Source organism: Bidens hawaiensis, unplaced genomic scaffold (genome assembly GCF_021521415.1).
Source record: "Bidens hawaiensis isolate Kalapana, Puna unplaced genomic scaffold, B.hawaiensis_p1.1 tig00032428_1, whole genome shotgun sequence".
NCBI classification, from domain to species: Eukaryota; Viridiplantae; Streptophyta; class Magnoliopsida; order Asterales; family Asteraceae; genus Bidens; species Bidens hawaiensis.
The window spans coordinates 165,796-181,155 of NW_027495522.1; positions in this window are offsets into that span (position 1 = coordinate 165,796).

Here is a 15,360-nt window from a genome sequence, read left to right on the forward strand (position 1 = left end):
GAAGGATGATCGAGGGGTGATTGTCAGAAACAAAGCACGTCTAGTGGTGCAAGGTTTTCATCAGCAAGAGGGTATTGATTATACAGAGGTATATGCTCCAGTTGCAAGATTAGAGTCGATTCGAATCTTCCTGGCTTATGCAGCTTATAAGAATATCAAGGTCTATCAAATGGATGTTAAAAGTGCTTTTCTCAATGGTGAATTACACGAGGAAGTGTTTGTCCAACAACCACCTGGTTTTGAAGATCCTGATTATCCAAAATGTGTTTACCGATTAAACAAGGCCCTGTATGGTCTACGTCAAGCCCCGAGAGCTTGGTATGGCACGCTCACCGGCCAATTGACTGATAATGGCTTCAAACGAGGAACTGTTGACTGCACTTTATTTCATAAAACTGTTGGTTATGATCTTCTTCTAGTCCAGATTTATGTTGACGATATTATTTTTGGGTCTACAAACGACACATTGTGTAAGGAGTTCGAGAAGTCCATGCAAACAAAGTTCGAGATGAGCTCGATGGGAGAGATGAATTTCTTTTTAGGGTTGCAGGTTCACCAGTCTGCTCATGGAATTTTTATTCACTAGACTAAGTATGTGAATGACGTCTTGAGCCGATTCAAGATTTCTGCCGGAAAAATCCCTTCAAATCTTCTTCCAGTGGGTCACAATTTATCACTGGATGAATTGGAGGATACTGTTGATCCGACCCTTTATCGTGCCATGATTGGTTCTTTAATGTACTTAACGGCTTCTCGCCCTGATATTATGTTTGCTGTTTGTCTTTGTGCTAGGTACCAAGCTAGTCCCCGAGTGACTCACCTGGCATCGGTCAAGCGTATTTTGCAATATCTACTGGGAAATCCAGACATCGGGTTGTGGTACCCCAAAGATAATACTTTCGATCTTACCGCCTACTCAGACTCAAACTCAGACTGTGGAGGATGCAAGATCAATTTCAAATCTACGACTGCAGGATGTCAATTTTTAGGAAACCGGCTTGTTTCCTAGCAGTGTAAGAAGCAGACAATGGTCTCCACTTCAACCGCCGAAGCTGAATATGTTGCAGCCTCGAGTTGTTGTTCCCAGGTTTTGTGGATACAACATCTTCGCGACTACGGTTTGAAATTTCTTACTACTCCTATTTTGATTGATAGTTCTGCTGCTATTAGTATCACCAAGAATACCGTACAACATTCTAAAACAAAACATATCAAAATTCGATATCATTTTATACGGGATTGCTATGAAAAGAAATTAATTGATCTTGAGAAAGTGCACACAGATTTTTAAAAAGCCGATCTATTTACCAAAGCGTTTGATAAAACACGTGTTAACTTTTTGCTTGGTTTAAATGGATTGAAGACCCTCGATGATATCCTTAAACAAGGATGACTATCTTTATTTTCTTTCATATCTTTCTTTTAAAGTTTATTTTTGTTTTAGGGGGTGAAAATCTAGAAAGTACAAAAAGAGTGTGTTTTCGTTTGTATAGATAAAATCCAAAAACATTAAAAATTTCATAATTCAAAAATATTGTGATTTATGTTCTTTAATGTTTTTTTTTTCCTTTAAATATTTAGAAAAACCAAAAACATTTAAAAAAAAAAAAAATTTAAAAAAAACCAAAAAGAATGTGATTTATGTTTTGTACAGAAAAATCCGAAAATTCAAAAAGATTGTGAAGTTTATTTTGTTTATAAGAAAATTGAAAAAGACAAAAATATTGTGTTTTTAAAGTTTGTACAGAGAAAACCAAAAAGATTTTTGCAGACGTTTTTAGATTATTTTATCGCTGAAAATTACGTCGGTTATTTAAGTTTGTGAAGCATGTTTGCATGTCTTGGTCCTATGATTCACTCGTGAATTGATGGTTAGCCATTTATTTATTAACTTAAGTTAACTGGGGCGATTAAATTTATCTTTTCTTTATTTTATGCTTCTCAAAATTTTGAGTTTTTGAAGCAAAAAGAGAACATGATAGTACACTGATTATCTTGACCCCAAATTCAGCAAAAAGTAAGCTTAAAAGACTGTGTGCTTAATTGCATTGGTGCATTGGTTGGTCTTAAAACAACCCAGTAGAGTAGAGTATGTGATATAAACATAAAGAAACGCCAAATTGAAAGGGGTGTTAGTCTCTAGCAAAAGTCTCGGTGAAGATGGCAGAAATGTAATAACCAGTCATACTCAAGCCTTATATTTGTTGATCACTCAAAAACAAAATAAAGCAAATAACAAGCGTTAAGATTCTGGACACTGTGAGTCTTTATGCGGCTTAACCATCTGGGTATTCATAAGCATGAATATTTCACTCGCCTTCTAGTGCAAACCCAAAGTCATTAAACTTGATCACCGCTGTACTTCATACAATTTAAATTACTGACATGATCAAAATCCGCTGTTAGTCATACAATTGTTCCTCCCTTGCGTGCGTCTTAATACCATTAAGAAACGGACCCCAGGGGATACAATGTATATAAGCCGACAGATGGACTCGTACATACTCACTCACAGTAAAGGAAACTTGATGCATTGCTCAAAATTTCTACAATTGGTATCAAAATTTTGATCAACAATATAATGGTTTAAGTCAAGTTGGGGTGATTTGGCAAAAATCAAATTAAGCTTATCCGAGATTAGAGGCTGATAGTTTCTGATATTCTGTGCTTTAATTGAACTATTTAATCATATCACAAAAATACTTGAATGTGTGTTATTAGATTTATGTGGACAACAATACCAATGACCGACTTATCGTCAGTCATAACATCGCTGAAATATAAAACTGTGATGGAAGGATAATTTGGTCAATATGATTCTCTGCTCAAACTCAACAAAAATACAAAAATATGTACTGCTTTTGATAAAATCATTGAAAAACACAAAAAGATTGTCTATTTTTAAAGGATTGGATATTCTTCTGTAAATACATTCTTTAATTCTTTAAATTTTTACAAAATACCAAAAAAAAATATTTTCGTCTTCTTTATACAAAATACTTAAATAAATTTTTAAGTTATGTTTTGGAAATCTGAAACATTTTTTAACGTATCTGGTTGTCGGGATAAAAGGATTTCTCGATAATTTAATTAATTTATTTATTTAATTCTTTAATTTATTCAATTTATTATTTAATTTAAAATTAAATAAAAGAGTTTAATTCGCTAAAATACAATTCGTTATTTATGGATAACGAACTAGGTGATTCATAGCGAACTAGCTTCTGGTTCGCTAACCTAATTCGCTTCCGCACTCTGTAACGAATCATCCCTTCGTTATGATATTTAACGAATCATGACACGAATCATGTCTTGATTCGCTACCTTTAATTTAACGAATCAAGTAGCGATTCGCCTACATAAGGTAACGAATTGAGTTAGCGAATGGGCTAATTCGCTAACCTTAAGTTAAATGAATCGTCTGATTCGTACAAGTTGTACCTAGGGTTACGTGCATTGATATATAAGACAAGAAAATGAATAGTATTCCACTGTTCGCCTTCTTTCTTCATCTTTAAGAAACCTATTCAAATTCTCTCTGAAATTTCGACCTTTTCGTTTGGATACTTCAAAGATCTATTTGAGTTTCTAAGGTATAACTGATCTTGGCGATATCATTTTCGTCAAAAATGGCCATGTGTTGACTGCTGAATTATGAAATTTTAGGGGTTTAAGGGTTTTGAACCTTTGAAACTCATTTGTGTATAATTTAAGTTTATAATTGTATGATTTTGATGTCATTATGATCGGAAGCACTTTCCGATACCCTTGGTGGACTTAAATCTTAATTTGATTGTTGTTTGCCGGGTTAATTATTGTTTCGTGTTATTGGTGTTTACTGTTGGTTCGTTTAATCCTTAGTACATCTAGGTATTGAGTCTCAATCTCATCCACCTAAGCTTACTAGTGTGATTCCGAGCTCAACGAGCTGATTATCCTGATGTTTCAACGATAGTTATGGTCCAATTGTATCTGGGTTTACCATGTTGACTATTGTTGTTCATTCTAATTTTGACTTTGACTTTGTGAAGTCAAATAATAAGTCTTATTTATGACCATTCGTTAGTCATAGCGAATTGGAACTGTTTCGTGTCCAATTCGTTAAGATTTTACACGAACTAGCTTAGCGAATAAGATGTTACACTAATCAGATTTTGATTCGCTTAAAATATAACGAACTAGTGTATAGTTCGTCAAAATTAAATTGTGATTCGCTATGTTCTGTTCGTTAAGGTATTTACTTGATAGCGAATCGCCTGATTCGTTATCTCATTGTAACAAATCAGTGTGATTCTTAACGAATGACATTTATTTAAAAAAAAAATTAAAAAAAAATAAAAAATTGATGAGTTTAATTTAATATTCATTTAATTTAATTAAAGGATTTAAATCGTTTAATACGCGTAACTAGATTAATTACACATATCTTTTGATTATAAATTGTGAAATCTATTCTCATATTCGTTTTTATTTATACAGTAAAACATGGCTGATCAAGAACAACAAAATCAACCGCCATAGGAACAACCTCCACAAGGACAACCACAACAACAAGATCAACATGCTGAAGTGATCTTATTGCCGTTCGATAAGAAGCAAAACATTTGTGCTTATGTTGAGCAAGATGTGACTGATTTGAGAACGTTTGGAGCTACGTTGACTTTCTTACGACGTTCGAAGATACATTATGCAATCACTGCTAAACCTAAAGTGTATCTTAGTATAATCAGGCAGTTTTGAAACACGGCAGAATTTGTTGAGGAAAATAATTGGGTTCGAGCTACAATTAATCAGATCCCTATTACGATTGATATTGAGGTCATTCGTCGGGTACTTCAATTTAACGATAATGATGATTACCCGAGTGAATTTGACAGGACATTGGTTAGGGGTTTATTCACACGCTTGAATTATGGGGGTGATATTCGTAAGTCTATGTTGAACAAGAATGGGTTGTGTCCACCTTACAAGTATCTGCTGCATGTTTTACTTCATTGTATGAGTGGACGTCGCGGTGGTTTTGATGAGTGTAGACTAAGTTTGCAATCGGCATTTGTTGCTCTAATCCTGAACAAGCCCTTCAACTATTCAGAACTCATCTTTGATCATCTGAAAGAGCAAGTTCAGCAAACTCTACCATCAAAGAAGTTCTTAATGTATCCACGCTTTTTACAGCTAATTATTCAGGATCTGATACCGAATTTGATGATTGATCGATCGTTGGTGAACGATGTTCTTGATATGGAACATATGAAAGCTGAAACGGTGCATTGTATGTTGATCTATAGAAAAGACAAGCCACAGGATAAACGGATGATTGGTCATATAATCAATCAGGATTACGTATGTCCTCCTAATGAGTGTTGGATCCATGATGATTCGGATTCCGAGCGTGAAGGGGGAGAAGGTGGGAACGATGATGGTGACAATGATGATAATGATGGTGATGGTGGAGCTGGTGAACGAGCTCTTAAAGAACAACAAGATGCAGTCGATGTTGCTCTAGCTGCCACCATGAAAGCTCAGCTTGAAAGAAAACGAAAGGGGAAAGCTGTAGCTACTGGTGAACCATCAAAGAAGCCCCGTGTGTCTGCTAGGGCTGGGGTAATTATTGGAACTCCACCACCACGTCAATCAACTACTCAAAGCTCGGCGGTGCCGCTAACTACTAGCACTCCGACGCTTACCGTGACAACGACGATGGTGTCACATGAGAGGCTCGGTCTTATTCCTCAAATGGCGTTGACCGAGATACCGAGGCCTCCTGCTGTGTTCTCTACAGTATCTTCCACCACATCAATGAGACCTCCTCCTCTGCCAACAACTACTCTTCCTCCACCCCCGCCTAGTGATGTATCTTTTATGAGGATTACTCGACCTCAAGGACCTGTTCAACCTGTTCATCCATCTGTATACAACTTGCCACCAGGTCGTCAAACTGAAATGCTGCTAAATCTGCTACATTTATATGAAAATTAAATGGCAGCTGATCGACAAACTCAAGAACGACTCATAGAGAATCAACGAAAAATGATGAGCTATATTTCTTTCTGTCAAAAGGAGACTAAGTCGTTGCGTACGATTGTTGAGTCTCAGGGGGTGAAATTAAAGGAACAAGATGAGTTAATTCTACAATTAACTTGTAAAGAAGATGCCATCAAGAAACTCAAAAATGATGATGATGATCCTGACGAATCTGATGCAGGAGATGAGCCTAAACAATCGCATGGTTCATCCCTGGTGCTGGTGTTAGTGGCACTGATGATTCAAACAAGCAGATAATTATCTATCAAGATCCAACAGCTGCCAAGCCAATTGAAATGGTTGAGGCTAACACGGTGATATTTATTGATGGATCGGGGGTGGTTAGAAGTGTGGTGAATAGAGATGAGATAGAGGTCGGTGAGTTTACTGTTAGATCTTTGACAAGGGAGCAGATTTCGATTCTGCTTGGGCTGAATAACGATCCGCTAACTGCTTTAGAGACTGAGCCCGATGTCGAAATGATCAATGAGGATGAAATGGAAGTTGATCCGTTATTTATGGATACGAATTTTATTTATGAGAACGAGGAGATTGAGATGGAGGATGTGACAGCTGAAGAATACCCGGACTTGTATCAACATGCAAACGTTGATCAAGGTGCTCCGGTATTTCATGAAGACGTAATTAAAGAGATTGAGGATGAACTGGAGAAGATTGTGCAGCGAACAGTTCCCTCACTCAAAGAAGTGACTGATGATGACATTGAAATATGGTTCAAACGTCAGAAAGTGGGTAAGATTATAAGTGCTTATCGGTATGTAGATCAAGAAAGAAAAGATACTGCTGCTGCTTGGATTGAGGCGAATCAGGTGACTACCTTCAAGATTGTTTCTAAGGTGCATGGTGATATTGTCTCCTGGCTCTATGATTCAGACCTTAAGGTATGTATAGTCAAGTGGGAAAAGGGTGTCCAGTATTACTAGAGGATAATGGATGTTTTAACTCTACCTCGTTGGGATGTACGTACCCTCGCGAGACGTCCATTTATCAATCGTGGGGGTCACCGAACGGCTGAGTGGTTTCATCAACACTTACAGTTCGAGGTCAATCATGGCTTCAAATTCTTCAAGCCCCAGGTCCCAAGACGTAAGCGCACTGATGAGATTGATCCAAGGACCGGCTGGAAGAAACTTGTCTTGAAAGTGAAGTCGCCAAAGACAATGAAAAAGGTTCCTGTGAAGACAATGCCTCAAGATATTTATCTGTCTTTCAACCGTTGGTACTATGACAATCGTACTGGCGAGGCCGTTATTGTTTGTGGTCGAGGACTGCAGACCGAGCTCATCAAGATAATCGACCCGATGTGGTTGGTTGATTTATCAGAGACTGACAACGACGTGCTACACAGGAAACAGATTTTGTTTGAACGCCAAGAATATTACGATCTGGATATGCAATTCCAACGAGTTGTTCGTGTGTGTCACGAACATGGAATTCATAGTTGCAGAGACTGGCAGTCCAAGCGCTTCAAATAAGTTAAATACAAAGAGCTCAAGACGAGGGGGTGTCTGTTAGTGCATGGTTTTGCATCTAGAGTCTTTGTATTTATCGTTAATGTTTATTTGATGATTAATGTAATATTTAATGTTTATTTTGAACTAGTTCGTTAAGTTTAAGTCTAGTTCGCTAGGGATGTTAGCGAACTAAGACTAGTTCGTTAAGGTTAAGTCTAGTTCGCTAGGGATGTTAGTGAACTAAGACATTATTATGTATTCCCTCCTGATTCGTTAGGGGATGTTAACGAATCAGGGGGTGGTTCGTTAAGTTAATTTATGTAACGAAGGGGAAGCTAGTTCGCTAGGGTATGTCAGCGAACCAGGTCGCCTTCTATATATAGTGAACAACTGTTCACTTGTAAAAGGGGAGTTTTTGAGAGATATAACATTATTCAGAAAAGTTTTAAAGTATTTACTCTCTCTCTCAAGCTTCACATTAACGTTATTACACATACATAACATTAAATCAAGGTTAATTATGAGCTAGATCTATAAACGTATTGATAGTATAGATTCGGATCTAAGATCTGTTGATTGTTATTGATACAGGTCACAACAACTTTGTATTCTAATAAAATGTGTTTCTTTTTATCTTTCCCTTTGTAATCAAATACTCAACACTCGCTATTCTTTCTTGTATCCGAATTGGAGTTTGGAATGTAAGTTTGTATACAATACAGGGTATTCGAATGTATTGTATGTATGCGAGTGTTAGCCTTGTGTTAGAGTTACCCATTGTAATCGAGTCTACATGTTGTATTCGAGTTATGCAATGTATTCAGACATGTACATTGTATGCGAATCTATTCCATGTATTCGACTATATACATTGTATGCGAGCCTTTCCATGTATTCGAGTATATTTAATGTAATCGAACGAGCTGTATATTGTATTAGAATGGGCTGTAACTGTTTGGTCTTTTATTATCATTATCATTACATCTCGCGACATTAATAACCTATTATGTCACTATACCGCCCTTAACCCGCTTCCATTTCCATTCTCGGCTAAGACCTAGCCTGTTCACTCATAAAGCTTGAACCTTTATGAGTTAAAACATTTAAAGGCTAGATCTAGGGTTTCTTTATGAGCCGCATATGTCCATGAGTTCGTCAAGTCCATTTAAAACATCAAGTTTGTAACTTTATCACATAATAAGGTCCGATTTACATCCTACTAAGTTTCATGCAAAAACGACTTCGTTTACCCGTTCTTTTCACAAACCGAACACTACTCGTTTTACCCGAAACAAACCAAATAACCCGTTTACTATCAAGTTCATTACTTTATCAATAATCATGACCCGATCTATCATCCTACCATGTTTCATGCAAATCCGTGCACGAAAAGTAAGCTTTTTCACAAAAACGTACCTTTGAGGTTTTTTCTGAAAATCACTCGAGAAGCCCAGAACCATATCAAACGAACTCAGATTTGAGTGATTTAAGCGGCCACGGAACTGTCTCGCCCCGATCTACAAACCCATCAGTTCTCCTTCGCCGAAAATCATCGCTATAGTCACCAGAACAGCTGAATAGTCGTCAGAATCTTCACTTTTGAGCTGCTATGGTTTTGCTGAAAAAATATGGACTTCCTGACCTCTGATCGAAGATTTAATTAGTGGAAATCTTCATTTATATACCATGAACACTCAGTTAATATTTGAGACCGATCCAACAGTTAGATCTCCGGTAATCTTTGTGTCTTTGTGGGTGGTTTTCTCAAAAACGGGAATTGGAGAAGTGTGTGTTTTTGATGATGTAGGCTATGGTGTAGAGATGTGTGAAGATGGAAAGGATTAGGGTTTAAGGGGTATTTATACCTCCTTAAGCCCATGGACCTTAGGCCTATCTTTCCTTATTGGTCCATAATTAATTCCATTTAATTAGCCTACTTATCCTTCTATCTTTATTAATCTATTATTTCTCTACTCACTCATGTAAACTTTTCCACCATAAATAAATAATATATTAATTATTTATTCTTAGAAATTTCGGGATGTTGCTGATTGTCAGTGGTTTCTTGGACTATGTCGGGTCCAGACAATTGATTATCTCCAGTTTCAGACCAGCATACCGGCGTTCTAAATTTTCGGCCATATAACGCTTTGAACGGTGCGGCTTGAATACTCGTGTGATAACTATTATTAATGAATAAAGAAGTTCAGTGGAAGACTTGTCGTGAGGAAGCACATGGCAACACGTGACGAGTAAGGGAAATACCAATCACATGTTGGAATTCCCATACTATTCACAAACGCATGATGGACTAATAAGAAAAGGCCAGTGCTGTACCTGCTCGAGACAGAGATATCCTTACGCCAGCTGTCGGACCAAACATGAGCTATTATCATACACCACCAATAAGAATAGAAGGATCCATTGAGTGGGACAGCTGTCCCAATCATCGCCCCCCCCATTCGGCTATATATACAACGTGAGGACTAACGGTAAAATGATCCACACTCTCTCATTCTTTCTAAAAATACTCAACACTTAGGTGATGTTTGTTTTTAGATATCAAATGTCTGCAATCTGCGGACCACATCTGCAGACATCAATAGTAGAAATCAGAAGTGGTGGACTAAACCTCTGTTGTCTGCAAGAAGAAGACTGTTTGTTTTTTAACGTCTTTAAACTGCTAACATAAACTGAAAGTTTTAAATAAGCTGAAATTTGAATAAAAAAGTCCTTTAACATTGAAATTTAAATCATAGTTAAACAACACTAAAATAGTATTCATAAAACCACAATAACATTTTTTTTAAACCTAAACAGTTTTTCAACACACAAATCAAACCTAAACATAAACAATTTTCAATGCACAAATCAAACCTAAACATAAACAAAATGGATCAAAGTGTAAAACTGAAACAAAAAGGGTAAAAAAATCAAGAATTAAGAATCCATACTCGTAGGTTTCAATTTAATACACAAATGCCACTTATGAATCAAGTCATTATTAATCAAGTATTTTAAAATTAAGTAAGAGAAAATTTAGAATCAAGAATGTAATATAAAGAAAATCACTTAAATACAATAATGGAAAATTAATCAAATATTTTACAATTAATCTAAAGAAAATCAAGAATCAAGATTGTAATCTAAAGAAAATCACTTCAATCAAGATTGTAAGATAAAATCAAACCTAAACAAATCAAAGAGGAGATGAAGAGAGAGAGAGAGGAGAAGGTTATATTGGAGAGAGTAGTAGTGGCGTGCGATGGTAGTGGTTCAGGAAGTTCGGCGGCATCAGTTATGGAGGAGGAGAAGTCGATGGTTGTAGGGGGAAGGAGAGATTAGGGTTGGAGATTCTGAACGTATATTATGTCTGATGTAAATAAAGAAGAATAGAATAGGTTGGAATACTGTGGTCCATATCTTCTAGGAAAAGATGACGCCCAGACCTTTTTTAATGAAAGAACATTCGAAAAATAAACACAATCCAGACCCCAATGCCTGTGATTGTATGCGCGGGGCAGACAAAAGAGTCCAGAAGAGCTCTTGAGACAAAACAAAGAATCCCTTACTGATGTATAAGAAATTATAAATCTTTTCAGGTAAAATATCTTCAAATAAACGTAATATCGGCAATATATCAGAATAAATAACCACTAATGCTTATAATTTCTTTCTATAAGTAAATATAGCCTTATGCTATTAAACGAACTGATATACGAAGAAGCGCGGAGATCAACGGTGAAAACCGGATCAACACATCCCATGGTGAATCAAGACATGACCATGCCTAGAAGCATATGAAGTAAATAAAAAATTCAGGAAGCCAAAACATTGCCATATTAACCTAAACACACCCATGTTATCAAGAATAAGAGGAAAAGACAAAATAGAAAGTTCTGAAGCAAACCATGGCTATGCCTGCCCAATACATGGCCATGTCTCTAGTTCAAGATAAAAGGACAAAATTGGATAAAATTTGGACTGTTTTGGTCTCACCACGGCCGTGCCCAGCCAAGCACGACTGTGTTTCACCTTGTCGTACGAACCTGACATGAGCATTCAATGCTAGATGACAAAAAATGGCACCATGGCTGTGCTTTGCCTAGCACGGCCAGGTTTTGTCCTCCTGATCAGCCTATAAATTAAATGCTCATCTCCTTAATTCAGTACACTTTCCAACATCATTTACTCCACTTCAACAACCTCTTTTCACCACCATTAATAAGAAAATAATCCCATCAATCAAACCCATGAAGATTAAGGAGATTAAGCTCTTGGGAGAGGTCGTTAGCATCAAAGATTAGTCATCCAAATTGGTTAGATTATTTCAGTTTGATCATGTTTGTATCTATTACTTTGATGGTTAACATTATGTTTAATATTGGCTAAACTTTCATAGAATCATATTGGTTTATAATGAATCTTAATTAAATTTTAATAGTGTTAGTTATACATGTGATTGGTTTTAATAAGTAATGGTTACGTTGAAATTTTCACTAGATGATGATTGTTAAAATACTCTTAAAGGATACTCCAAGTGCCAAGCTTGATGATAAACCAAGAAAATGCTAGTCTTGAGAGGCATTGGCGAACCTTAAAATATACACCAAGTTCTAAGATTGACGATAATCCGAGAAACTGCCACTCTTGTAAGGGCTTGGTTATTAAATTAAGAATCTTTAAATGAGCCGCTAAATTCCGAGCTTGACGATAAGCCGAGGAATCGCCATTCTTGCAATGGCTTGGTCAGGGGAAAAACGTGAATCCTAATATTGACATGGACCAAGTAGAATATTAGTAGTGATTAATAATTTTAAAATGCCAACTATCAACAACGTTTGTAAAAATGGATTGTTGATATTCATCCACTAAAATCGGTTAATTACTCGTTAACTGAATGTGTTGCATAACCTATTTTAACAATTCTTGGGTGGTTATTACATGAGTTTTATAACTACTCAAGAATTGTGTGGATTAATACTTGGTAATTCAGGGTTAATTCTTTACAACTTAACTAATATTCATTGATATTTATGTATAATACAAAGGTTACTTTTACTAAAGTTTTAAGCACAATTCACTTAGTAATTTAAAAGATTGTCTCATCTTTAAAGTGAGTTATTTTATAAATATTTATCACAAACCACTTGATTACATAAAATGATGTTTTAGTGGAGATCATGAAGTTATGCATATCTCTTTCTTTAATTATCATGGAATAACATGACTTAGGAATAAGGAGTTATTTCCACATTTAATCACCATAGAAATATTATATCACATGTTTACTAATTCATTGTTAAACCAGAGTTGAGAGGAGTTTGAACCATGATGATACTCTTTTATCTTTGTTCTTCCATTTGAAAATATAAAAAAACCCAAAAATATTGTCTTTTAATTTATGTATTTAATTTCCTTTTAGAAACTTATTTGTTAAACCAAAACCAATACTTTAATACATATGATACGCTTTCCGGTTAAAATAAATGCAACAATTTAGTAGTAAAAATCAAACAAGTGTGTCGTGGATCGACACTTGGTTGTTACCTATACTTTAATACATATAGGATATGTACACTTGCCTATATGTGTGTGGTTTAGTTATGATAATAATCATTCTTATAAATTCAAAACTAGACATTGTGTGAACAAAACTTTTGAAAAACTTATCACTTTTTCTATACCATCTCACGCACATCACTAAACATACTGTTTCTCACTCCAAAGGGTGGTTACGAGAAGACCCTTATTCCCCTTCTCGTAACGAGCTCACGCTGTTTGGTTTTGCAGTTCACGGCTATAGGAATTCATAAAAGTTGATAAGATCGACTTACTGGAGAATACTAAGCGAAGCCCACCAGGGGTTAGAGTAGTGTTCATGATTCATTGGTCGAGATATTTTATTTACCCTACTAAGGGTTAACTTAGTGTTTCTTCATTGACGCTATCTTTATAGGATAGAACTGCTAAAGCTTTGTCCAAAATGTTAAGAGCTCCACCCGGCCTCCCTCATCAACACTTCCGTCTTCCAACCTTGCAGGATCCAACCAAGACGGTCCCCGGAAGTAAAAGAGAGGCAAAAAGAAGGTTATTTCGTAGTTGAAAGACCATTACAAGACTTACAGAAATTCCGATTTACAGAAGCACGGTCTTCTCGTCAGAAATTTCCCACGGAAGTGGCAGACGAGGAAGAAGACCCAGTAGTGTGGCTAAAGAAAAAACCAAAAAAGAATTAGCTCCAAGTTCGAGAAAAGGTTGGAAAAATAAATGAGGAAAGCCAACAGGGTGACCCCGCGGACCCTTGATTTTTCAAGAAATGACCGAGACGACTTATCCGTCGATGATCATCACCCCCAACATCGCGGAGCTGAGAGACCTAGAAGCCATACAGACCAGTCAAAAGAACAAGGCATAAGTCGAGAACAGTCCCCTAGCCCAAGTTATGTAGCTCGGTCAAGGAGTACTCTTGCAAGACCGGAACACTCGGGAAAGGAGCGTGCAAGACAAAGCTCGGGGAAAAGAGCACTTGAGCTATTACCCCGACACAGATGTGAACTTTAGCAAACCTTACAGGCCAAAAGCCTTCAAAGAGAAATCAAAGTTTGTATAACGCATCGCAAAAGCTTCGTTAACTTCAAATTCAAAACTATCCTTCGCGGTTGGAAAATACAGTGGAATGACATATCCGAGTTACTACCGATAGAGCTTTATAGCGGCGGGAGGGGTTGCTGCCAGGACATTACTAGTAAGGTGTCAATTTTACGCCTTAACCCTCCATGGAGCTGTCGGAGATTGGTTCGAAAGGCTGCCAGAAGGCATAATTACCGGTTTTGAAGACCTGATCGCAAAATGTTTCCAACACTTCAGCTAGCAATGGAGACATAATCGTGACCCCGTACAAACTGATAACATTTCGTCTAGATAACGAATCCATTGAAGATTTCATCACACGGTAATACAAAGAAGGTATCATGATAGGTTGGGTAAGCGAAGATATGATGCGAGCTGGTTTCCGACAAAGCGTCTATAGTTACGACCTAATCTAATGCTTGTCAGAAATAGATTGCATGCCACATTCGTGGGATGCCATAATGTCTGCTGCAAAGTTATACGCCAACACAGAAAAATCTTGGGTAGACGTAATTATTCATGGAATGACATGAAAGGTGAGCCCAAAGTATAGAAATGGAACTAGAGGGATAAAGGGTCGATAATTTCTAGAATCCAACCACCCGCGAAAACACAGACGCCCATAGTCGCCAGGTCGCTAGTGAGAGAAAAACAAAACGATTGAAGCCGCAAGTACAAAAATAAAGAATGGACCCATTCTAAAAAACTGCGTCACAAATATAGCAATAGAAAACGTAGAATTCTGAACACCAAAGCCAATCTTTAAAAGGAAAAATCTGGATAAGTCAAAGTGTTGCAAGTTTCACGAGGATATGGGCCACAATACAGACGATTGCACCAATTTAAACAATAAAATTGAAGAGGCGATAAAATCCGAAAAACTCGAACACTAGGTCTTAGAGGCCAGGAAACATGCCAGAAACCAAGGGTCTGGCAGGGATGAAGGTCCCTCGAAAAACATATTAAAAACTTAAGCTCTCACATGAACAAGGAGAAAAACATAAAGGGGGAAAAAGGCAAACACCAAGCAGTGAAACCTGGAAAGAAGAAGCAGTCATATTTTTGTGAATTAGAAAGGAACCATGCCTGAAACAACCATTGATAATCACCGCGGTGAACGGCCATTATCAAAGTACGCACGTCTTCATCAACCAAGGAAGTACCTCAGACATAATGTATCAACAATATTTTAATCAATTAGATGCGGAATATAAAGCAAGGTTAGAAC